The sequence below is a fragment of the Camelus dromedarius genome, chromosome 4 (assembly GCF_036321535.1).
Source record: "Camelus dromedarius isolate mCamDro1 chromosome 4, mCamDro1.pat, whole genome shotgun sequence".
In the NCBI taxonomy this organism is placed as follows: domain Eukaryota; kingdom Metazoa; phylum Chordata; class Mammalia; order Artiodactyla; family Camelidae; genus Camelus; species Camelus dromedarius.
In genome coordinates this window covers 19,095,036-19,122,123 of record NC_087439.1, presented here as the reverse complement: position 1 = coordinate 19,122,123, position 27,088 = coordinate 19,095,036, and the positions used below count along the sequence as shown (strand labels likewise).

Below are 27,088 nucleotides of genomic sequence, written 5' to 3'. Positions count from 1 at the left end.
ATCCAAAACTGGAAGCAATCCAATTATCTAATAATCATATATGATTAAACAATGATAGCACATTATTTGATGAACGATAATGCAATCATTAAAAGTGATTATATTCTTATATATTCATTAGCATGGGAAAATATTCATAATATAATAACAAAGCTAAAAATCAGAAAAAACAGTATATATAATATAGGCAAAAAACTGTATGTACAAACAAAACTAGAAAAAAATTTACCAAAATATTGACATGGTAATAATGTATGGATGATTACTTTGTATGGATGATTAAGTTGAAGGTGGTTTTTAAATTTTCTTTGTATGGATGATTAAGCTGAAGATGGTTTTTAAAATTTTCTTTCACGTATTTTTTTCTTTTTTCAAATTCTTTCTAAAAGAAAATGCACTGCTTTTATCATCAGAAAAAGGCAACAGAAATAAAAGCAAGAATAAATAAATGGGACCTAATTAAACTTACAAGCTTCTGCACAGCAAAGGAAACCATAAGGAAAACAAAACGACAACCTACGGAATGGGAAAAAATTTTTGCAAATGAAACCAACAAAGGATTGATCTCCAGAATATATAAGGAGCTCATATGACTTAATAAAAAAACAAACAACCCAATCCAAAAAAGGGCAGAAGACCTAAACAAGCAATTCTCCAAGGAAGAAATACAAATGATCAATAGGCACATGAAAAAATGCTCAATATCACTAATTATCAGAGAAATACAAATCAAAACTACAACGAGGTATCACCTCACACCAGTCAGAATGGCCATCATGACAAAAGTCCACAAATGACAAATGCTGGAGATGCTGTGGAGAAAAGGGAACCCTCCTACACTGCTGGTGGGAATGCAGTTTGGTGCAGCCACTGTGGAAAACAGTATGGAGATTCCTCAAAAGACTAGGAATAGACTTACCATATGACCCAGGAATGCCGCTCCTGGGCATACATATATCCAAAGGAACCCTACTTCAGGATGACACCTGCACCCCAATGTTCATAGCAGCACTATTTACAATAGCCAAGACATGGAAACAGTCCATCAACAGTGGACTGGATAAAGAAGAGGTGGTATATTTATACAATGGAATACTATTCAGCCATAAAAACTGACAACATAACACCATTTGCAGCAACATGGATGCTCCTGGAGAATGTCATTCTAAGTGAAGTAAGCCAGAAAGAGAAAGAAAAATACCATATGAGATCGCTCATATGTAGAACCTAAAAAAAACCCATAAATACAAAATAGAAACAGACTCATAGACATAGAATACAAACTTGTGGTTGCCAGGGGGATAGGGGGTGGGAAGGGACAGACTGGGATTTCAAAATGTAGAATAGGTAAGTAAGATTGTACTGTGTAGCACAGGGAAATATATACAGGATCTTGTGGTGGCTCACAGTGAGAGAATGTGACAATGAATGTATGTATGTTCGTGTATAACTGAAAAATTGTGCTCTACACTGGAATTTGACACAACATTGTAAAATGACTATACTCAATAAAAAATGTTTTTAAAAAGGCAATACAGCTAATAAGTAACAAATTTGAAAGTAAATATAATAACTTATCTCATCCTACATTAATGATTGATGAATATATAGGCTATGAGTTTTCACAGTTGAGTTTCACTTCGAAGCCCACACTCTTTCTGCTATTTGAAGGAAGGAAGAAAAGGGAATGACAGACATATGAGAAAAGAAAGAAAGAGAAAAAGAGAGAGGTATGATAAGAAACAGACTCAGTAAGTCTAAAAGTCATTGGCTGATTCATTCCTCTAGTCTCTAAAACCATCTATCTATTATTGGAGCTAACAGAGGACCACCAAGTGAATTGCATCTTTTTGATATCTCCTTCCCCTTTGGTTTTCTTTTACTGATCATGCTTTGGGGGAAGTATTTGCCTATATTCAAACAGATGAAATGGCATTATGAAACTCACACCAAAACTTACAGTAAATATTTTGCCCAGTATGTAATTCATCACATCCCCTTGCCCTCTCTGAGGATTCACAGGAAAATTTTTCTTTGATATTTGTGCCTTAAAAATAGTTAAGTTTCTGTTGAACAGCTGGTTCATTTTTGTCTTTTGGTCATTGTAAAGTTTGTACTTTATCATGATTCCCTCTTCGTGTTGACTGTTTCAAAGTTCAGAGGCTTTTATTTAAGCGCCATATCTAAGTAGTGTATAGGATCAGATGACATATGTTCTTGTAATAACTTTGTTACTGCCTTCTCATTTTCAACTCATTTGAATATATATTAAAGTGTATGTTCACATATGCATGTTTGTAGGCCACCATAAATCCTTTTTAGAGTAAGAAGACATTTCTGGTACCTTTGTTCCCTCTCCAGCCCTCATCCGATTTCAGCACTAGATGAGTGGACAACTCCCAGAGCCAGGGTTCTGCCTCAAGAGCATTGTACATTCTGCCCCAGGGGCCTCTTCAAAGTACTGAGAACTCAGAAGTGCAGGAGAGGTAATGTCCCTGGGGGTAATTATCAAACAGTGAGGAAAGGAAGCTGATGAATAAAGGTTCCAGCCTCTCCTCTTTCCAGTGGATGATTCTGGGATTCTCAGAGGATCTGAAGGAATCAAGCTCCCATTTCTTAGAGCAATGAGCTCAATAATGCACCTTTATATTGACTTTCTTCATTCCCTGACTCACATCTCTGTACTCTCTCTCACTCCTATCCCTAGGAACACCTCCAAATAAACCACTTGCACTCAAGGCCTACTTTCAAGACTTTTCTTTCAGGGGAACCCAAATAAAAATGGTGAAAAAAAAGGGAAGGAAGGCGGCAATGAACAAATTACTTGATATTTATTAATTCATTGCTTGAAGTCAGTTCATAAGAAAGAACTATGAGTTCCTTCTACCCAGATTCCTGACAATGAGTTTCTTGCCTGAGAAAAGTGAATGCCCATAAAGTGATTCCCATTCCTACCAGACACATACCACTCACCCCTCAGATAATAATTTTCAGACCTTTGGGCAAATAGCAGCTAAAATTTGATATTTGACCAAGCACAGTACTGATAGGCCATGGATATCCCAAATCCATTTTTAATATTTCAGGCATCTGATGAAGTTGAACACTCTGCTAGACATATCGCCTCCTTTGGGTGCTTGTAGGGACCAGAGGAGTAGAGATCTGAGGTTTAAGACTGGCCATGGCAGGGAATCAACCCCAATGTGTGGCCAGGATGTGCTGCAGCATGTAGTAAACAAACATTGCAGGAAAGGTCTCAGAGGCCACAGAAAGACATGTGATCACATATCATTTACCCTAGAGAATGACACTGAAGACTCTGTAGAGCTCTGCCGCCTTAGGGTACAAAACATCCCACTTCACGTGATTCAAGAAGCTTCAAATCACTTTTTATGTCCCATGGGTGGTAGGCACCCAATCAAAATTTGATGAAGCAATTTGACCAGATGGTTATTGTTCCTTCCCTTTACAGTTCAGTCTTGGAGAGGAGTGGTGATCTTGCTGGTGATTGTTGCCATTTATTAAACACATGATCCCCGATACCCTCATTTGACAATTAGCAAAACAAAAGCCCAGATAGATTAAATGTCCTGCCCAAGATAAATAGCTGGCCATTGACAATGCTGGAACTTTGTCTCCCAAGCCAATACGTGTTCCATTATTCTCTGTTGTTTCTACACAAAAATGCAGCTGATAATTTAAACCTAGGGATCTGCACAGGCAACCTCAAGAAAGCTATATATAGGAATAAAAATTATCCCTTCTCCTAAAAAGAAGGTGAGGAATTTTCCTGGTCACTCTAATCTTATAAGTGTAAAATAGAGTGTCCCAATCCATGGACATGGTCATCAGCCCTTTGGGCAGGGCCTGGGGCAGGAGATGAGGCTAAAAATCCTCAAAAAATTTCCACTAGTGACCTCTAGGCACAAGTAGACATGTCTATTTGCTTTAGTTTGCCTTACAAATGGAATTATCATTTTCTATTGTGCCATGTCATAGAAATGGTGGACTATCTTAACAGGTATAACTGGTTTACTGAACATTCTGAAAAGTCTCAACAGAGTCTAAGCATGAAACGGTTTTATTTTTCTCCCCAGCCACTACCTTCTCCCTGCCCTGCCAAATCACCCCTTGATGAAAGTTCAGTTTGAGCAGATCCAATAACTTTCCAGATACCTTCAGTTACAAAAGAACAAGTCTCGTTCTGGGATTGACTCCCTTTTCATTTTTAAAAAGTATACTTCAGCATACATCAAAATTTGAACCTCATAGGCAACTTAAAGCTTCCAACCTGCTCTTTGCTCAGTCCCGAGCCTCGGATCAAGATCAGAAGTGGTGAAGGAGGTGTGCTCTGCTTTTCCCTCTTTATGCATCTCTTCTCTCTTCTTTTTGACTCTTGCTGGGCATGAGGGAAGGGGAGTAGAAGAAAGGCAACAAGTCCTTAACTGTGCCCATTGTCTTGATTCCCTGTGGGCTATCAGTGCAGCACTGGGAAGAGGTATTTCAGAGCTGGCTCTCTCATGGGATGCAAGAGTGTGTTCCTTGCGGACCTTTTCCTAGTTCCTTCCCAGGGTGATACACTCTCTGGCTGACTTTTCTAACACCTCCCTCCATCCTATCCCAGCTGGTGTGCCTACAGCATCTTATCCTGATCATATCGGGCAGGGTACCAGTACATTCTGTGATAAACACTCGACCCACAAAAAACTCACTCAATGCAGCATGCAGGCTGCCCCACTACTTCCCCTCTCCTCATCTTGCCATTAGGGCTGCACCAGACAACATGTGGACTTCAGGACTCTCCGGGCAGTAGGGAGTCATGGTTCTATTCTCACATACCCTCCAACTCCCAGGACACACAGCAAGCTGCAGAGGCCTTTCTCACTGTACCCTACTCTGCTCCGAAGGTGGCCCAGAGCAGAACCATGGGTTTTCCACATGCAACCAACTAGGTGAGGAGTAGGGTGCTTGTCTCCCCTTCTTGCAGGCAGCCCTCATTCTCTACAGTGCTCTACTTTGATTTGGGAGAGAAGCTCTTTGGGAGTGTAGAGAGTAAATGCCTCCCTAAGTCGACAAGCCACAACCCATATCCTTCCACCATCCAGGCTGTTTCGTACACAGTCTAAGCAAGTGCTGTGGTTTCTGTCATTTTTCTGTGTTGTCTTTTTAGGTTTAGGGGACCATGCCCACTGCCCTCTTTGGAACATAGTGTCATTTATTGCCTGCTATTCTAAATGTTGAAGCTTTATATAAAATTCTGACATGAATATAATGCCTAATAGCAGAAATTTTACATTTGCAAATATATAAAAGGGAAAGTACATGTCCTAAAAAAGTTATCATTTAAATAAAACAAAAATAAATAAATAAAAATGATAGAATCAGAAAAAATAAATAGATGATATTCTTGCTCAAATGCATTCCAGGTACTTTAAAGAAACCTAAGCTATCCAGGGAAAGGTTCACCAGCGGTACAAGAACCTGACGGGTAGAGTGGACCTGCTTGGTCTGACTTTCACCCTGACAGACTCCTTTCACCTCTCTTACTCCAGCTGCCAGACACCTGTAGGCAACACCTCAGCTCCCAGTATTCAATTCAAGGGCTGCAAGCTTTATAATTCACTTTGAACAGGTTTCAAAAGCTCAAACTTAGCAAGTTTCCACAGCTCTCATATCTGTCCTCTGTTTCCAAGCACCACCCCCACTGCTCCATCCCCAGCTCCGTGGAACTGGACATGCACCCACCTCCTTCTCAACACAGGACCCCCCCTGGATCTATACAAGACACTTAATTCTTTTTTGGAGGGGGGCGGGGGAGAGGTAATTAGGTTTATATATTTATTTATTTAATGGAGGTACTGGGGGTTGAACCCAGGACCTCATGCATGCTAAGCACACACTCTATCACTGAGCTCTACCCTCCCCTACGAGACACTTGATTCTTGATCTTCTGTATATATCAATTCCAAAATTAAAGTTCAGGAAAAAGAGAGACAGACAGACACACTGATGGATCAGAGTTACTAATAGCCAACAAAGCAGCTTTTGCCTTGAAATCTTTTGGGTCAAAAAAGAATAAAATAGCTGATTGAAATCAACAAAAAAAATTTTAGGTCTCCAAATAGTCACCCTATTCATGTGACTATAGAACAGAGTTTAGCACCTGCCATTGATCTTGTGAATCAATTTTACAAGCTGGTTTTTGACTGAATTTCACTGTTTGGTTATTTACCTGCTCTTATCCTCAAATGCTCTGGGCTGTACACATGGAAAAGAAAGTTGAAGCAGCCTGCTTTGTGGTCTTATTTTGGGCCTAGGACTAGAGCAGGCGTTTTGTAGGTGGTGGGAGTGGAGGGGAGGGTCCTCTTTTTCTGTCCTTCTCAGTTTAAAGCCTTTTTCACCTTGCAAGTATTTTAGGTGTTTCATACTAGTGCTCAGGCCTTATCAGAACACAGTGCCAACTTTAATTTTGGGGCTGTTGCACCCAGCACCAGGAGCAAGTCAAGAGGGTGGCTTTGAAGGATATTTAATTTATGCAAAGGAATAAAAATACACTCATGTGAGCAAAGGGTGAGATGCAGTGTGAGGCAGTGCATTTTTACAAGGCAACTGAAAGCCTTGATTTACTCCCCATTCGCTAAAACTTTACGGCTTCCTCATCAAATGAGACAGGTTGCTTTCTGTCTCTTAGACGGTAAATACGGTTAATGTGCTGAGCCGTGCTGTACCTGCTCTCAGGCTGTTTATTAGGAAGAGGGGTTATTTAGTGACTCTTTCTTTGTCGCAGAGATGAGTCCCTGAGACATCATTCAGGGCTCTAGAAATGATGTTCAATCTGAAGCACCACTGCCTGGGAATCCTACTGGCTAACAACGGATTTAAGAAGAGGTATATAAGACATTCCTCATTTCTGGAGTCCTCACTCATTCTGCAAGTAGAATATCGTCGACCTTTCAATGGCAAAGAACTAATTATTTATTTCAGCTTATTAACATCTTCAGAGTCCACAGAGGTGGAGCACAAGAGCAGTGGTGAAGGAGAGGGAAGCTGGCTTTGGCCGCCACCAGCAGTGTGACAACTGGTTGTGTTACTACAAACGCCTGGATCAACTTAAGTTGAGGTTTAGAAAGAGGTGGGCCTAAGGGGCACACAGAGCTATCAAGTTCTAAGGATTCTGTGCTTTAGAGCAGTGCTGTCCAGTATAATGTGTGCCACGGAGAAATCTGAACTTTTCTAAAGGCAACACTAAAAAACAAAGTAAAAATGAAACAATCAAAATTAACTCTTAATGATATATTTTGGTTAACCCAATATATTATCATTCTGACATGTAGTCAATGTGAAAATTATTTATGAGCTATTTTTCATTTTTTTCCATGCTGTTATGGATTGCATGATTGTCTCCTCCCAAATTCATGTGTTGAAACTCTACCTCTCAATCAGATGGTATTAGGAGGTGGGGCTTTTGAGAGTTGACTAGGCTTAAATGGGGTCATGAGAATGGAGCCCCCACAATGGGATCAGTGTCCTTAAAAGAGGAGGAAGAGAAACCAGAGCTTCCTCTACCAGTCATGGGAGGATATAGCAAGAAGGCAGCTGTCTGCAAGGCAGGAAGTGGGCCCCCCCACACACACCAGGTCTGCCGGAGCTCTGATCTTGGGCTTCCCAGCCTCCAGAACCACGAGAAGTAAGTGCTTGTTGTTTAAGCCACTCGGTCCATGGTAGTTTTTTAATTGAAGTATAGCTAGTTTACAATGTTGTAATAGTTTCAGGTGTACAGTAAAGTGATTCAATTATATGTATACATATATATATTCTTTTTCAGATTCTTTTCTATGATAATTTTTTATAGCAGCTTAAACTGACAAAGAGACACACTAATTATTCAAAATTGAGAGTGTATTATACACCAATAGATCATCTCAGTTGGGGTTGACCACACTTCCAGTGCTGAATAGCCACATGTAGCGAGTGGCCACCACACAGGAGAGTGTGGCTCTACAGCAACGCTGTCAAACTTTCATGTCGATAGGAACCACCTGAGGATCACGTTAAAATGCCAGCTATTATCGAGGGCAGAGAGAAAGTCTTCAGATCTTAAGCCAAGGTGGGTCCTGAGATTCTGGGATCCTCAGAGGCTTTCAAGTGCCACTGACTCTGATGGTTCATGACACTACATTTTGGGCATCAAGGACCTAGCATACCCTACAGTGGTTTGCAGGCCCCGGCTCATGAGAGGCGATCATGTGAATCTCTTCCTAAGTCCACGTTTAGTGATGTCACGTTAGGCATTCAAAACTGGCCATAAGAGGTATTTTTACACAACAGAAATTGGCAAACAACACAAATCAAGGCATTATCTTTTCTGGTCAACTCCATTTCAAATTGCTGAACATTTATCAGCATTTATCACACTTACGGTCCAACGGGGAATCCCCAATTTCTAGCTCTTTTCTCAGTATTGATATTACAGGTAAATTTCCTCCCCTCCTTCTCCTCCTCCTCCTCCTTCCCCTTCCTCCTCTTCCTCCTCCTGCTTCTTATCTTTAATGATCTTTTATAGTCAACATCTACTATTCATGAAATTTTTTAAAAATATACTTTTTTTTACACAAGAAGTAGACAATGTTGAGATAAGAGTGCCTGCTTTTAGTAAATGTTATGCCTTTGTGATCTAAACAAGTCTTTAACTCTGTCACTCACTTTCCCCACCTAAATAATGGCATAAGTACATTTTCTTTACCTGCTTAAGATACATATTTGATGATATCTTTGATTTTCAAGGTCACTTGACCCAAGTCTCAGGGAAACAATGAAACTGATTAACTGCTTCATTCACTAAGAGCTCTGGTGTGGTCAGGTTCTCTTCCATGTCAGAGCTATTATCAAGGGCAGAGAGAAAGTCTTCAGATCTGAAGGGCACAGCTATCTTGCTATGAATTTGCTGAACTCACGTTCTTGACCAAGACCTAGCTATTCTTGCTGGTTAAGAAAGCCTCATCAGTCAAAACAATTTTGAAATATGAAGAAAAAAGTTATTGCATGCAATCTTCCCAATTGGGAAGTAATCAAGAGTGTGGTGCTAGCATAAGGAAGGACATACAGGTCAATGAAACAGTATTAAGAGTCCAGAAATAAATGCACGTGGCTATGGCCAAATGATTTTGACAGAGAGGCAAACATCATTCCATGAGGAAAGACTGAAGCATTGTGCTGTACACCAGAAATTGACACAACATTGTAAACTGACTATACTTCAATTTAAAAAAAGTAAAAACTGCAATTGAACACACACACAAAAATGAATTGTTTTTCCAAATGATGTAAGGTCAACCCGATAGCCACATACAAAAGAATTAATTTGGACCTCTACCTTGCACTATATACAAAAATTAACTCAAAATAGATCAGAGACCTACATGTAAGAGCTCCAACTACAAAACTCTTAAGAAAACTTGGGAGTAGTTAATTTTGACGCTGGATTAGGTAACAGTTCCTTAACTATGACACCAAAAGCACAAGACAAAAAAGAAAAAAATAGATAAACTGGATGTCATCAGAATTAAAAACTTTTAGGCATCAAAGGGCATTATCAAAAAAGTGAAAAGATAGCCTAAACTATGAGAGAAAATATTCACAAATTATAAATTTGACAAAGGATTCGTATCCAAAACGTATAAACAATTCCTAAGCTAAACAACGACAAAAAAATTTAATTAAAAACGTGGAAAAGAATTTGAATAGACATTTCGCCAAAGATATGCAGATGGCCAATAGGCACATGAAAAGATGCTCTACATCACTAATCGCTCAGAAACTGCAAATCAAAACCACAATCACACACATTAGAATAGCTACTATTAAAAAAAACCCCAGAAAATAACAAGTGTTGGTGAGAATATATATGAATATATGTTTAGTGAATATAGTTTAAAAAAAGACACTAGATTGTGCTCTTTAAAATGGTGAATTTTTTGTTATACAAATTTTCTCTCAATGAAGAAAAGAAAAAGAAAGAAAATCTGATCACAATAATTTTTCTGATCATGACATTTAATCCATTCAACAAATAGCACCAAAATTGGGCTGGATATTGAACTGAGTGCTAAGCATAAAGTGCCAAGTACAACCAGTACAGTCCTGGCCCGCAGGGGTCTTACTGTCTTGTCTGTCCATTCATCTGTCTAAGCCCCACCATCAGCCCAGTCTACTATTATGAACAAATTAACTTCACACTGCCATGCCCAGGTTTATACCAGCCCAAGACACATATTATAGTTTGCTGTTGAGCCTTAAATTTTTCAAGTCATTTTGTGTGTATGTATATATTTATTGTATTAGTTTTCTAAAATAGTCATAACAAAGTACCATACACTGAGTGGTAAACACATTTATTGCCTCACAGTTCTAAAGGCTAGAAGTTCAAGATCAAAGTGGCAGCAGGGTCATGCTCCCTCTCAAAGTGCAAGGAAAGGATCTGTTCCAGTCTTCTCTCCTAGCTTTTGTTAGTTCCTAGGCTTGTGGTAGCATAACTTCAATCATCATCACATTTTCCCTGTATGCACAGCTGTGTCCAAGTTTCCCCTTTTTATAAGGACACCAGTGATACTGGATGAGGGGTCCACCCTACTCCGATATAACCTCATCTTAACTAATTGTATCTGCAACAACACTATTGGCAAATAAGGTCTCATTCTGGGGTACTGGGAGTTAGGACTTTAAAGTGAATTTTGGAGGGACACAATTCAACCCAAAAGAAACATACACTGTGTGTGTGTGTATGTGTGTGTGTGTGTGCACACGTGCATGTGCACAACTGGCTTTGATAGCATCTCTAAGGGATGTAAAGGGCAGTTTAGTTTGGTCCCTGAGACTCAGAGAAATTAAGGGATTAGGGGAATCCAGGCCTCTAGAATCTCAAGTGAGCACATTTTACACTCCTTGAAGCAGCGTATCTCTCCTGAAGCAGCGTATCTCTCCTGAAGCCATCACTTCTGCTGTTGCAACTGCCAACAAGCAGTCAGATTCCTGAGTTCTGACTTTGGCCAACACAGGTGCCAAGCAGGTGGGCAGTCCCTAAAGCATTTCTCAGGCTGTGCTGACAGCAACCTGGCAGCAGAGTGGGCACTGGGATAAAAGCCAGTTCCAACACATGACACTGCTCTTGGGTTGCCTGATGTGCCTGCCTTCTTAAGTAGCTAAGAGCTGTTGGCAGCTGCGGGTGCAGAAAACTAGTAAGTTGAATCCACAGGAAATGCAATGCAACATATTTTCAACCAAAAGGGCAAGGTGTCTATCAATCCAATCCCACTGAAAGCTTGCTAGTTATCACATGTTCCCTGTGTCTTCAAAATCATCACTAGCCTGGCATCTAATTTACTAGCTTCTGCAAATCTGAAATAATCTAGTCTTTCAGCTAGTAGAACACCACAAATTCTTCCTCTGATCTATTCCCAAGTCTAAATCCTCTTTAAAACAATGCCTGAATAGAAGAACAAGGCTATTGTTGCCTTAAAAGACTTGAGGTAGGAGGGGTTAATTAGCTTGGCAAAAACTCAAATTAACACTCACACCCAAGGGTCACCTCCCAGGGATGGATCACAGAAACATGGACAATCAGACACATCAGCTGAAAAGAAGAAACAGAGAAAGGGGATTTCTTTGAAAGATTCCTTAGAGGCTGTGGTAAAGACAGCCTAGAAAGGGAGGCAGAAGGCAGGAGTGCTGCCCCCGCTATGGCACTAACTGTGAAGCCGCTGCTAAGTCCCTTCCCTTCCCTGAGCCTTGCTTTCCCTAGTTGTGAAACGAAAGTGTTGCATTGGGAGACTGCCAGTGACCCTTCCCATTCTAACATTTTATCTGGGAGGAAAACCAGGTAAATAAATTAGCTATACGCTCTCTCAATGAACAACATCTCCGAAGAGGTGTGTACTTTTCACGCTGCTAGAAGCCACCAAATCCCAGTAAACGACCCCTCCCACAGAGCTACCCCAGGCACCATGGAGATGATTTCTGAAGCCAGAGATAGAAAATTTCTGAGGCATCCAGCAACAGTGACCCTGAATCTCCTGAGAACACATCAGTCAGCAGCCCCCAAGCACCCAGGGTGGCTCAGATGGCATTTGGACATGGAGACAATGTAGGCTATGGGAGCACAGGGTCTTTCCAAAAGAGGACGGAACCTGGCTTGAGGACAGCATCACGGCAGACAAGGTGGGTCAAGGGCAAGGCTCACTGCCAAAAAGCTGTACTAGGTCCTTACCATTAGTGACTGTTCAAAGGACTGAAAGCCAGGAAGACAGGGATCACAATCAAAGACAAGTATCTATTTTGGAGGTTGCAGACCAGCCACCAGTGGACTAGATGTGGGCAGGAGATCTGTTTTATTTAGCCTGTCCGGTGTTTTCCAAAAAAATTAAATTAGTTTCCAATCTTAAATTTGGGACTTGTTTCAACATAAAAATACAGATTTATAGCTTCCCTGTAAAATTAGAATATTTGGTAACACTGGGCCTTCATTCACACCTGGCTGCCATCATCTGCCAGTGACAGATGGGGTGTGGTTTTCCAATGTGTCACAGGCCAGCCATCAGCTTTACTCAGTTATGGTCACTCTATGGGCTCACCCAGCAATAAAGTGAATGAAGCCCAGGCACATCCAATGCTGTGCTTGCAGAGGCAGAGGGGTGGGTTTTGTCTCTGCAAACTTTGCAGTTTTCTGAATGATAACCTGGTCCAAGGGCAGCACCATCTAAATCACGAATTTGGCAAAAAAATGATACTAGAAACAAATTAAATGACCACTAGGAAAGAAATGATTGCATAGAAGTGGTATGTACTATGAAATATTATGCAGCTACTGAAAACAATCAAATCAGTGGCTCTCAAAGAAATACAATTTTTGTTTTCTAGGGGACATTTCGCAATGTCTGGAGACATTTTTGGTGTTATAACCTGGGGAAGGGGTGGGCAGGTAGGGTTGTGCACTGCTGTGATCTAGCAGGTAGGGAACAGCAATGCTGTTAAACATCCTACAAAGCACAGCCCAGCCCTTCCACAACAAAAAATTATCCAGTTCCAAATGTCAGCAGCATTGAGGCTGAGAAACCATGAGCTAGACCCATTCTTGTTAACATGATGCTAGCCGAGAAAAGCAAGATGCAGAGCAGTGTATGCACACCATTTTAATATAAAGACAGAAAAAAAGTAATGCTCATGAATTTAACAAACAGCATTGTGATATGGTTTGCTTGAAGTCAGCTATTTCTGTAAGTATATGTGTAAAGTGTATCGTGAAAGATTAGGCCACCAAATGTTAACAGGAGCTATCTCAGATTGTAGGCATTCCTGGAGACTTCTACTTTCCTCCTTTTATTTCCTGGCATTGTGTGAATATTTTTTCCATGAATCTGTATTATTCACATTATCAGAAAAACACAGTAAAGATGGTTTTCCTTGTGAGAAAATCAATAGATAGTTCACACACATGACTTTCAACAATAGATTTATTGGTCACCCTACCAAACCTTACTCCTGTGCCATTAACAAAGACCATCATGGTCGATCAGCATCTCCCTGGTCTCCCTTCCCTTGCCTGACCTAGAGAGAACCTTCCTCACCAAGGGCCAGAAAAAAGGCATGTGGTTCTTAGCAAGAGAAAGCCTGGACAGCCAATTCATTAAAGCGTCAGCACTCGACAGCCAGATCAGTTGGCAATCAATAACCCACCAGCTTTTAGGACCACATCTCTGCTCCCCTCTCTGAGTCAGTAAGTTTCTCCTGAGTGCAGAGAGTTTCCAGAGAGACCCAGAGCCAGAGGGCATGGGTCGTATCCTGCATGAGCTTACACACCATTTAGGAGCTGTGCAAAGCACACAGCAGCTCTTGGTAAAGGTGTGGCGGCCGGTTACAAAACCCAGAGTTCTCAGAACTCAGCTCTGCCCGGCATCAGGTCAGCCTCCCTATCTTCATATCATGCTACCCACTTCGAGGTCTAAAGAGCCGGGGTTTTTTGCAATGTCAGAGGCTCCAAAGAGCTGGAGCCCAGTCAGGCTGCGTCTACCTGCTGGAGCAGACACCAGAGCAGGGGCAGAAACTGCTCCTGGGGGCGCCTCTCAGCTTCCCTTGCTTGGGTGTCACAGCAGCATCCCCAATGGGCTGAGCATAAATCGGCTTCTCAGCTTCTCGGCCCCTTGTGCACCATGTCTTACTAGCACATGCTGAAAACAGACTCAGTCTACCCCCCAAACGAGTGGGTTTATATGTATTTGAATGCAATTATCTGAATGTGTGGAACTTATTTTTGTGAAAGCGTGGGTATCTGCACATACTTTCATCAGTAAGTAGTTAAGATATACACATCAACAGGCAAGGGTTTCAGGACACAGGAGACAATGCTTTGGGCTCAGTGTAAGAATGCGTATTTAGCAATGAATATATCATACACAGTATTCAACAAGTTAAACTCCAACATTAGCTAGATAACTTAGTCAATGTGCATAATGATAAAAAAAAAATGAGCTTCTGAGCTCTGCTACACAGCAGGTATTTTGCCAGGTGCTTTTCAAGCATGTCTTCAGATCTCACAAAATCTCTGCAGAGAGTCATGTTATCACTATTTAATAGATGAGGAAATTGAGGTTCAAAAAATGTTAGATGTAGCACCCAAGTCTATTATTAAATGTCAGAGCCATTCAATATCAGAGCCAAGATTCAGACTTATGTCTGTTTAAATCCAATGTGGTTCCATTACATGATGTTTTCTCCCCCTTTACTCCTCAGAACCCTAGATATCCTATGTGAAGGGGCGTTCACAATGTCAATCAGAAGAGCTACAACCAAAAGTTGATGTTTTCTAGAGTTTACGCTTATACTAAATACTTTTCTGCCCTTTAATGAATTAAAAGAAGGGAAAAAAGGACACTAATGAACTTATTTACAAAACAGAAACAAACTTGCAGACATAGTAAACAATCTTACGGTTACCAGGGGAAAGGGGATGGGAAGGGATAAATTTGGGAGCTTGAGATTTGCAATTGTTAGCCACTATATATAAAAATAGATCTAAAAAAACCCAAATTTCTTCTGTATAGCACAGAAAACTATATTCAATATCTTGTAATAACCTTTAATGAAAAATAAAATGAAAATTAATATATGCATATATATATATGCATGAGTGAGACATTGTGCTGTATACTGGAAATTGACACATTGTAGCTGACTGTACTTCAATTAAAAAAATAGTCAATTAATTATATAACATTGGGTAAATAAGATATAAAAGCAAAGCTGAATATCCAAAGTATCCAAATCTGGGGAGTTCACTTTAGTGAAACTAGAGATTTTTATGGTTTTGAGCACACTAGAACGGTTTCAGTTTTCCTTCAGTATGATGAAATACTCAATGACATTGGGGCAAATGGAAAAACGCAAAGGAGGGTATCATCAATTTCACATCTCCAGTTCATGCAGGGATCATTAATTCTATTTACTGAAGTACAGAGTGGTACGTATTATGATTGAGACCTCATGTGAATTTTCTGTGATGAGCAGGTTAACATCAAATTAAAATTCCCCAAACAAATACAATGGGCCTGTCAGTCTCAGCTGGTTTCTCTTACACCAGCTTCTCACTAAACATAGGAATGGGTCTCCCAGGAGCCTCTAGGTCAGGCTGTCTTGCTTGGGTTGTGATGATTGTTTTTGCTAACTTCATAAATAAACAGTGTTTCTTAACAGTTTTTGTACTTTCTTAAAGCATATTCCCCATTTGGTGAATTTAATATTCTCATGTAGTTCCCCACTCAAAAAATAATAATTGGACACTAAACTCTCCTATTGATAATTTCTATGGCTCCAAAGACAAAGTCTATCTTCAGAGTATCTGCACCAAGCAAGGCTGGTATGGCTAGCTTGTTTTCTGCAGTTTTATTCAAGAAGATAACAGTGTTTTGTTTTGTTTGGCTTTGTATTAATATCGCAGCATAATAGTGGATATACTTTTCAAACTGCACACAACCCACCTGCTCCTTCCTCAGAAAAATCCTGATTTTTCCCTCCAGTAAGTCCTGGCACCCTGGTTGAGAATCACAGTTTCCACTGAAGTTTAATTAACTCCAAAGACAGGTGAGGAAACTGTCTAATTTCATCAGGACTGGTCTATTTTCCTTCACACAAGAAAATGCTTAAGAAGAGAGGTGCTGATGATGGACACAAAAGGAGGGTGTATACCTTCCCTTCGGAGGAGCAGTGCAGGGCTCCCCTAAAGAAGGTGGAAAGGCAGGCAAGCGAGGCCTCCAAACTTGGCCCTGGTTACCAAGGGAACTGAGCAAATGTCCAGCTTAGAACACAAGTGGTGATACCCAAGGGGGTTCAACAGACCCTCTCACCCTCACTGCCTTGATGTGCTGTGGAAGTAGACTCACCACAAGAGAGAAGAGACGGACAAGAGGAAAAGATGAAAGAGGGAAATGACTACAGGGGGAGGAAGAAGACGTATAGAAGGATAAGGAAGGCATGAGAGGAAAAGGAGGAGAAAGGAGGTGATAGTAACTGATGAAGGCATGCAAGTTTAGACCACAGAGAACAGGCGGGATCATTACAATGACAATTTCATGTTGGTAACAATGACTACCATTTATCCGGCTTTTGCTGTGTGAGATGGATGGATGGATGGATAAATAAGTATACAAATACACATTTAATTTAGTTTAACTTCATTCCACTAAACTTAATCCTAAAAAACATCTGCTCCAATTCCACTTTTACCCTGAGGATCTGAGACTCTCACAGCTGGTGACTTCTCCAAGGTAGCAGAATTAGAAATTAAACCCAGTTTGTCTGACTTCAAATCTTATGCTATTAATTACTAGACCACTTACTTGTAACAAATGCCAAAGAACGTGTACACTTAGTTGTCTATTTTCTTGTTCAAATTAGTCATCTTGAGACATGATGCTGTTCCAGTGATGTATCCATTGGTGAAAATCACTTTTGGACCCACTCTGGAAACTTCCATGACAGCCTCAAGCACACTCTTTTGCTTATCTTTGTGGATGACATGTTCTCATGCTTTGAGAGTGGAGCTTATTCAGGGAACAGCAAAAATCACTTGGAGTGACACTAGTTAAAAACTTTGGGGGACATTGCTACCATTTGAGGTTTAAAGAAAAGGAGTATGATTATTGTGTGTGTCTTATCTACTGTCTCAGAGGAATTCTCAGAGGAGAGTTGCTAGCGGATTCTGATCAATCATTACTGTAATAAACATGGAGACCTAAGATAACCCCTTAAAGGCTCAACATTAAACTGGTATATTTGTTAAAACATCACTCTCGTGACAATAAAATCATACTTTAGTCATTCTTCAGAGGAAAGCAGTCTGATCCTGCTTTAACCACTGGCAAATGAAACGTCCATAAAAAGAAAGAAAAACAGGTAAGCACCTAAGAGTCTTCAATGTTAAATGTTGTTAAAGCTTCGTGTGCCCATAACTTCTTGCTGAAAAGTCCAAAGAGAAGTGACAATGCTTTTGGGACATTATCACCTTTAAACTTCAAACTTCTTGCTCATGGAAGCAAGATCACGGATGACTAGACATTTGGGATGGGATGGCCGGCCTGTCTCCTGTCCTGAGACTGACTCATCTTTGAACATCTAACAGAGCTGCCTCTAATACATTTGAAGAATGGCATCATATTTGGGCTGGAGAGCTTCCTCTCCTGTTCACGGTTCACGTAGCAGGTGCTCGCCTCTGAATGGTTACTGTTTTTCCCAAGAGCTGCCAATTTTCATTACAGCGATGGACTGGAGGAGTGCTGAAATGTCACATGAAAAGAAAATTACTGGGCAGCCCCCTTTTTTTCCATTAGAATTTCGGCAAAGTGGGTAAGGCAGGGGCAGACAAGATAATGAAGGGGTTGCAAAGGCATTTTATTTCACTTTCATTTTTTCTCTGAGAAAGTGTTAATAAAATTAGCAGTGTTCCAATAACAGCAAGAATTATAAAAGATACAGTTATCAACAATGTGCAATTTTCCTACTGGAATGTATAATACAACTTTTCAAATGCAAATCTCCTATCAATGAACACATAAAGAAAGGAGAAAAAATGACATTAAGCTAATTCTCAGTCATCTCTGAAAACTAAAAGGATTAAAACTTTTAAAGTTAACTGACAAATCTCCCCAAACTTAATTTTAAACTTTCATTCAGTTTTTGCTCTGTCAGGGCTTTAGCCAAAGCTCCTTACAAGGAATCATGCTAACGCTTTTGAATTTCAGAGACTGGATCAAAATCATCAATGCCATACCATCACCTACCACACAAAGCCAAAAATCCTCTTACATCTCCCTCTAAAGTCAGGCCCTGTCCCACCATCAAAGCCCTTAGTAATCCAGCCCACTCTGCCCCCAAAGTCATTTCTCCTGTTTGTTCATCACCAATTTCCTGGCTGAAGACTGCTTGCGTGAAGGTCTATGATACTTTCTCCTCATTATCTTATTTCTGCTCAATCCTCCTTACCCTCTGAAGACCACACAACTCAGATGCTGCCTCTCCTCCACCTTGCCCCTCCATTTTGGGTCTTATCAACTTCTTACCCATCTTGTGTAGTCTGAACCACCAATTCACAACCTGATAATAAGCCATTTGAATGGATCGCCAGTTTTCATGAATATCACCTCCCCAGGGGACCAGTGAGCTCCCATGAAGCTGAGGAAGTACTAGGCATACATACATGATAAGTATCTGTTGACTTCATGACAGACTCTAAGGCCCTATTCCTCCTCCTGTGGAGATGCAAACAGGTCAAAAGACAGAGAGAGACAAGAAAAAAGGAAAGGAGAAGCCAGGGACCATGATACTGCAGAAACTGGACAAGCAACCAAACAATGGTCTGAATAACCCTGACTTTACTGTATACATAAAGGGAAAATATACAGATGACCAATGCAGTTTACATTAAAAATCTGTTTTGAGAACTATGATGATTTATTAAATGTTGCTTCAGCAAACCTAATACATAAAGGTAGTTCTCTGAAAAGCAAATAAGTAGACATAAAATATTTCCTGAAATCAAATACTGAAATCATTCTCAAATTTCTCCCGCAAATCATTCTCAACTCAAAGAGGTAAATTAAATTCATTACCGAGGTATTCAGATTTATTTATGATGTTGAATGTCCCTGCTGGTAATAAATGAAAACACTGAAGTTTCCCAGGAACATGGTGAGTGCCGTTTTCACACAAGCATTTGAAGCCTCCACCTGTCTTTCAAAAGACCAGAGCTGCATTGGGTCCTTCCTGTAAAACCCAAGGAGATTCTGCCCCAGCAAGAACAAGGCTAACAGCAAATCAAAACAATAACAATTACTTGAAAGTGCCAAGTATCACGATAGAAAGCTGAACTGGTTTAGCTTCTGCAGATGCTAAGATCCGTGGTATTTTATGTGATGAAATGGTGTCTGTCTCACCAAAGCAAACCCATGACCACAGCACAGCACCATTTCTCACCTAGTTCTTTTTATGATCGCATACTCCTGAATACAGAGGCTGAGATTCAGCCCCAAGGCAAGTCACCCAGAGTACTTCCATAGCTGGAATGAGGGCAGGCCAACAAACATTTTTATCTTTTACTTGAACTTTTTACTCAACAATATTTCTGAAAGGGACTGTGGCTTGGGATGGTTGTAAATTTCAACATGTTAAATGACAGGCTTTTGGGAGATTAAAAAATAGTATAAGATGTATGTCTCTAATGCATTTCCATGCCACAAAAACATCTTTCTAGGCATTTGAAAAGCATATGGAAGTAGAGAAGAAAGACACAGACCTTGAAAAATACTTAAAAAAAAAAAGTCAAGGAATGGAGGACAACTACATTTCCATTTCCACCTGAACACAAATGACCACAGAAGAACTGGCACAAGATGACTAATTAAAACCAAACTTACTCACTCATGATGCAGATGTTATACTCAGGTATATGTATATAATATTATATATGTGTGTGTGTGTGTATATATATAATATATATATATAGAGAGAGAGAGAGAAACTAAAGGTTATTTTATTGTACCTGGGGAATTCACTTTGGGAGTCAAATTCAATTTGATATTCAAATTTGGGAGCATGGATCAAAGCTACCCTCATATCCCCTTGGACTGACCTATACTGACTAGCTTGCTCTGTTTACTTGGGTTTCTTCTACATGAAAAACACATTTAAGGAATGGTGAACAATCATTTCTATGGTCCCTTGTGCATGCAACATTTACTAAGCATCTGATATGTTCCAGGCCTTGTGAATGAGACAGACCCCACTCCTGCCCTCATATAGCCTACAACCCAATAGGCATTTATCAGTCAAATATTAGATCTGTGCTACTAGAAAGTGCAGTATTTTGTAAGGGCTTAAAGCAAGTGATCCGAATGTAGCTAGAGAGATGGGGACGACTTCATGGAGGAAGTCAAGTCTAAGCTGAATTTTCATGTTGACTAGGAGTTGGCTAGGTGAAGGGGAGAAGGGAAGATGGAAAAGCATTCCTAGTAGAGGAAAGTACATCTGCCAAGGACCAGAAGCAAGAAGGAGCTTGGCATGTTGCTGAAGGACAGCCAACAAGACTCAAAAGGAGAGACTGAATGGGACGAGGCTGGGGAAGCAAGGAGAAGTCAGATCATGAGAACACTGAAAGCCACGTTGAGGATATAGGACTTGAAACCACAAAATGTTTTAGGCCAAGGATTGATGTCAACAGTTGATACTGTGAATGAGCACACAGGTTGCCTTAGGGAGGCTGAGTTAAGACTAGGTAGGGAGCAAAATTACCAGAAAGGACACTAAGAGGCTCTTGTAGTAGTCCAAGAGAGAGAGAAACAGCGGATGGGAAGAAGAAAACAGATTCAAGAGATGTATAGGGAGAACAAACAGCAGGACTTGATGATGAACTGGTGTAAAGACTAAAGGAGAAAACACCAAGGTGGACTCAGAGGTTACTGACTTGCAGAACTAGGGTGGTGGCAGGGGCACATATTGAGGGATGGGTGAGTACAGGTTATAGTACAGAACATCCGAGTTGGTGCCTTGCAAACAAGATGTGTTCTTAGCGCAATTCAACTTCAAAATGCATTGATAAAGAAACTTAGAAGCTTCTCCATCAATCATGGAACTACATAGTTTCAGGGCAGTAAAAAATCATGCAGATCTTCGAACCAAAACAGCAAATCTATGGGAATCATCCATCCCAAATTTGAAGGTAGAGTGTTAGTCCCAGCAAATTCTGAATTATTACTGGCATCATTAATACTTCTAGAAACAAGGGATTTATCCACTTGTGTCCTGGGCACTTGTCCCAAGGTCTTTTTAAATGTAGAATTCACACTGAACACCAGCGTTCCGGAGCAAACAAATCCATCAGTCGCTACAGAATTTATGCTAAGGTTTTCAGAAAGCTTGTGGGAATGCCAGAGGTTTTTTGAATGTTTTTCATTGAACGGAGACCCCTGGAGTTTGTATTGATTGAACAAGATCAAGCAGAAAGCTTTCATTTCCCCCAAGTGTCTGCTTCTTTGTCATATTTCTCAAAAGATTATTCACTTACTTATTTTAGCCCCTGGTGAAAAAAAAACTAAGTGACAATAACAATTTTAACTTGCTTATTCTTAAACAATTCTTTCCCATGAAAATCATCAATTGCTGAAGCTCTGGGATCACACCTTCAATTGTGCCCAAGGCCTGTCATCAGACCAGAGAACTTTCCAGCTTCTGCCGCAGTCTTTTTTTTTTTTTTTTTTTTTAATGTCACAGATTTCGACTCCCAATAGCACTGCCAAATCTCTCTCTTTTCTGACATAATCTCTGTCTGATTTGAATGAACATTTTCTCCTGGGCCTATTATAAATAACACAAGGGAGCAGCTGGGAAAGAGAAATGGGCGCTTGACGGCAGGTGATTTAGAAATTCAGAGACACAAAAATTCTGGGCAGAGAGGTGCAAACACAAAGGCGGGTTAAAAATACAGGACAGGACTCACTACATATGGCCTTGATGTCCCTGGGATTCATCATTTCCTCGTAATGGAGTTTAATAAATCCAAGCCAAACTGATAAGGGTTGGGCTCTTAGCAACCAGGAGACAGATCTTATTGGCCCAAAGACCCCATACATTAGAGGAAGGAAAGAGGGCAGTTGACACCCCATTCCAGTGGAGCCGTGGAGACAGATGGGACGGCAGACACCAGAAATACTCTGTTTCATGGAGTAATACAAGGCTGTGAGCCAGTATGACTGTTTATGTGCCTGAAATGACTTCTTTGGCGGTTGCTTGCTCTCTTCTCCCAGTATCCTGCAGAATCATGTGGGAAAAAATGAGATTTTTTTTCTCCTATGAGGCACTTGGTTTTCAGAGGCAAGCAAAAACGGTACTGAGGTGATTTTTAAATTTTTTTCTTAATAAGGAGATTTAAATAACAATTATCTGCCCAAAATTCAGCTGTTTAACAACCAAATTGTTCCTCAGTCCCACAAGGACCAAAGATGCCTGATTCCAATCAATTCATAGGCATTACATTGTCCAGGAGAGTTGAGGAGACAAAGCTCTATTGTGCTTTGCCTTGATTTCTGTCCCTCAGCACTCGTGTCTGCTTAGTTTGGCGTCAGTGGCTCCAATACTGAGACGGGGGCCCTCCCAGGGTTTGAAACCTAGAGTGGGGGAATTTAGACTCCAACTCCTAGCTTCGGTTCTGGTAACAGGGTTCTTGCTGACCCACCTCGATCACCTGTCTGTGTCCCAGGTCCTGTGGCACCAGGGCCTTGTGATGCTGTCATCAAGGACCTCACTTAACCCCTTCCCCACCAGTGCCTGGCATCTTGACTGCTGTCCAGTGTGCAGCTGACACAAGGGGAGAGTGGGCTGATGGGAATGCACCAATATGCACAATTAGAGAACGCTTCACTCTACGGATATTTATCGAGTGCCCTGTATGTGCAGACTCTGTTCTAGACAGTATGGAAGACCTATGAAAGTCATGCGCTTGTACTCTCATGGGGAAGACAGACAGTACACAGATGTAGAGCTCCTTTAATGCCACTCAGGGATGTTACATAAAAGGAAACATGACAGACTCCCACACAGAAATGTAACCCCCAAGTCCCCACAGGACTGTGAAAAACTGGTGATCCCACAACGAGAAGTGAGGATGCCAGCAGGTCAAAGTGACCTCTTTTGCCAGTTACACACCACCCAGACTATTCCACAGGCTTCAGCTCCCAGCCTGCCTCCTTCACAGAGGCCAGTGGATTTATCTGCGTGAACTGTGCCACAAAAGAAATCAAAGTTCCATTTTCCAGGTCTGATATTCCTTAGCAGAACCCAATCTCAGGCCTGACTGGAATTGCTCCCAAAATAGAGGAATTTCTTAATATTGTTTTTTGTGATCACTTTCAGGAGAGATGCAGGGAGAGAAAACCAGGAGTCACCTTGTGTGAAAGCATTTTCCCCTGAAGAGTGCTATAATTATTTCACCTTGAAAATAATATCACTCTGTTTAGAGTTAGATATTGAGTTTCTGATATGGCTTAAAACATAAAAGGAATCAGAGAAAGTATAGATGACTCAATGAGATCCAGCTAGAAATAGGTTTTGACTTCAGTATTGGCCAAATGCTTTACTGAATAAGGTAAACGAGTGAAGAAAATAATAATTACATTCTCTGTCTTAGGAAAAGATAAGCTTAAGAAAGAGTTTATTTTTGCTTCTGAGGTGGGGTGGAGCAGTCACGTTTTGAAGGACAGGAGTCACGGATCGATCACCATGGAGCGAGCCTGTGGGGATGACACTCTACTCATCCTTTCCAGATGACAATCTGAGACTAAGCACAGCTCCTCTAAGTTCGTTCCTAAACAGGAGACTTGTCTGGGGCTCAGAGCAGACAAACACTGACCCAGAAGGAGCCCCATTTTCCATTGGTCACACACATCCTCAAGGGGAAAAGCACAAACTGTAAAAGCTTTCCTTCCTAGAATAGGAGTGGGAGACAGGGACAAAGGGAAGTTCGTGCCACTTTCTAGTCCCAAAGTAACTCAGCCTCCCTTCCTTGGTTAAATGTCTAATGACAAGAGTCCTCAATTTGGTTACATTTCGCTGGCAGTCCCCATGAACCCTGCACTGGGGCATGGGCCTTATCTCCTCAGAAAATCTCACCTGCCTGCCCCAATATCTTTTTTTTTTTTTAATTGAAGTATAGTCAGTTTACAATGTTGTGTTAATTTCTGGTGTACAACATTCAGTTATATGTGTATATATATTTATATGTATACTCTTTTTCATTATAGGTTATTACAAGGTATTGAATATAGTTCCCTGTGCTATACAGTAGGACCTTGCTATTTATCTTCTTTTTTTTATAGTTAATTCCTTCTACTTTTATTTTTTAATTAATTTATTTATTTAAGTACCATTTAATTACAGTGTTAGTTTCTGGTGTACAGCATAGTGATTTAGTCATATATAGATATATATTCTTTTTAATATTCTTTTTCATTGTAGGTTATCACAATATGGGCCCCAGAAGCCCCATGGCAGGACACCATGTTTGTTAGCACCCGTGGCCTGTGTGCAGGTGCTCAGAACACTGACTTCTACCATCTGGGTTAGGCTTTTCCCAGCACATGACATGGATCTCACTTTGCATCTGCTCTTACCCAGTGATTTGTCCACTACCATGTCCATTCCCCTCTTAGAATGCTCCTGTCCAAGTCCAGTTATCCTACCTATGTCTAAATATACCACAAGATACATTAAGAGTGATTTAAGCCCTGTGTGTGAACATGATTAGGACTATAACAGTCAGTCCAACTGTCTGAATTCCTACAGCCCTTACTATCCATACAACTCATTTGGGAATTTGCATACATTCATACTATTGTCTTTCCATATGTGTGTACATTTCTACACATAAGCATCCTTCCTCTCCAACTAGATTTCATGCTTCTTAAGAGCAGAAACCACAATTCATATTCTGCATTCTCAGCATCTTACATAATCCCTCCCATTTGTAAGTGCAATGAAATATTTATCACCAGTGGTGACAGTGATCAAGATTTGTCCAAGACGATCTCAGTAATCTCAGTGCTTAATAAGCACTGAGTCAGCTGCCCCTGCCCATGAGCAGGCTACACAGATCAGGAGAAGAAAATCAACCCCTGAGTGTGCCCAATCAATGGGGTAAGTACCAGACAAAAATCAGCTTGGTCCACAAGCTGATCTTCTGGACAAGATCAAGAATATCTCTGGCTTTTGGGCTGAAGAGATACTTTCAATGTACAGCCGACACTCTTATAAGAGATCTCCATTAACCAAATCAACAGGTTTGGCACCGTCCAATTGCTCTACAAAGCACAGTGGCTGATGCCTGCGGCACAATCCAGGCACGTGGCTAAGAGGCCACGTATTGGAGCCCTCACGCTTTTGAGCCCACCTGTTGTATCCTGTGCCTGCCAAGAGCATGTGAATTTGTTCCTTACCCTGTCAAAGTTTTAAATGCATATGAAATTTTATAACTATTACAAAAATTGATAAAATGTGAGCTTAAAAAGAAAGTTAATTCTATAAAAACGAGGTTGTAAACTATGGAAAGATTCCAAAGGCAGGTTGAGAGGAAGGTGAACAAATTTTTAAAACCTGGGAAAATTACTATAAATATCTAGGTTTCTGTGCATTGCAAGGAGCTAGGTTTCCCCTCCTCGAGAGAGAAAGCTCCTGTTTTGATAATGTGTATGGAAGAGTAAGGCTTTGACCCTAAATCAAAAGATTGAGAAAAAAAATATGCCTTCCCAGGTTTTTAAACTGAAATAAAATGTTCGCGCTGAGTAGGCATCATTTCTTCAGATTCCCATTTTTAACCAGTCTTTACATTAAAACAACTACCCATCCTGTCACATTCAGATAAGAAGGCTCTTACTATCCACCCACCCCTACTTTATTCCCAGAACCCAGCTGAGAAATTGCTCAGAATTCAGGAGGCCAGAAGCAGCAGGAGCTGTCACCTAAATTGTGATAGAAAATGTAACAGAGAGTCATTACTGGGGATTGTCTTCTCTTCTGCTGGTTTTTATTTTCAGTCTTAAATATCTATGTCTATATCTATCCCATGTGCTTTTGGAAGCTTCTGGGTCTCTGTAGAATATTTACAGAAATACAGTACATAATTAAAATCAATAGCAACAAATAAATTACCTGCCAAACTGAGAATGCACCTTCAACACGTCACCACACGGATTCAACACAGTCAAGCGCGTCAAACGGTCAGTTAAGCAAACAGGCTGAACAGTGCATGCAGGATCTGGAACCATGGTTCTGGGATGAAACACACAGGAGATTAGACACAGTCCCTTTCCCTGCAGAGCTTTCAATTCAGTGATCAAAGTGGGTCCATCGAATTGCATTTAGTTCATATGACAGCAAGGCAGGGTTAAGGTGGAGGGGAGGGAGGGAAGGAGCCAATTTTGAGTTTACTCCTTCAGTACTTCCATGGTCACTGCCAAATGGATATTGGAAAGCAGCAAGCATGAGGTAGAAATATTGTGTAGAATACAATTATAAAAATCTTTTTCGTAGATTCACAAAATGTTAAAAATAGGAAAGATGATCTTAGACACATCTTGTCTAACTGCCTTACATTGAAGACGTGGAACCAAGATACAGGGAGACAGCTGAGTAAGGCAGCACCGCTAATTAGGAGCGAGGTTGGAACCAGAAATCAGATATCCTGACTCTAAGTCCAGTGCATTCTAGAACACTGCACGACAATGTTCCCCTCTTTTTGGTTAGCATCCCTTCTCCACTTCATGACCTCAAACCTGCCCAAAGCACTGAGGTTGAGGGGAACCCCTGAAAGCTCATTTCTCAGCAAAGTCAAAACTCCTAAATAAATAGGCTGAAAAACTTTAACAAATTGAAGAAAACATCAAGTTGAACAAAATTTCATGTTAATTGTGTGGTTTAATGTAGACGAAATATTTAAAGTACTGAAACAATCATTGATCAAGTTAAGCTGAGAACACAGACTCATTTATCTGGAAGAAATCCA

At 40.6% G+C, this 27,088-nt stretch overlaps 1 long non-coding RNA gene across 1 annotated transcript in view; it reads right to left on the bottom strand.

The window, feature by feature from the left end:
* The window catches only part of LOC135321207 (uncharacterized), a 352,339-nt gene that overhangs the window by 91,905 nt on the left and 233,346 nt on the right, over window positions 1-27,088 (bottom strand). Inside the window, exon 7 of the long non-coding RNA XR_010380771.1 lies at window positions 26,236-26,355. This is a non-coding gene — a long non-coding RNA (uncharacterized LOC135321207). The remainder of the gene's footprint in view (window positions 1-26,235; window positions 26,356-27,088) is intronic.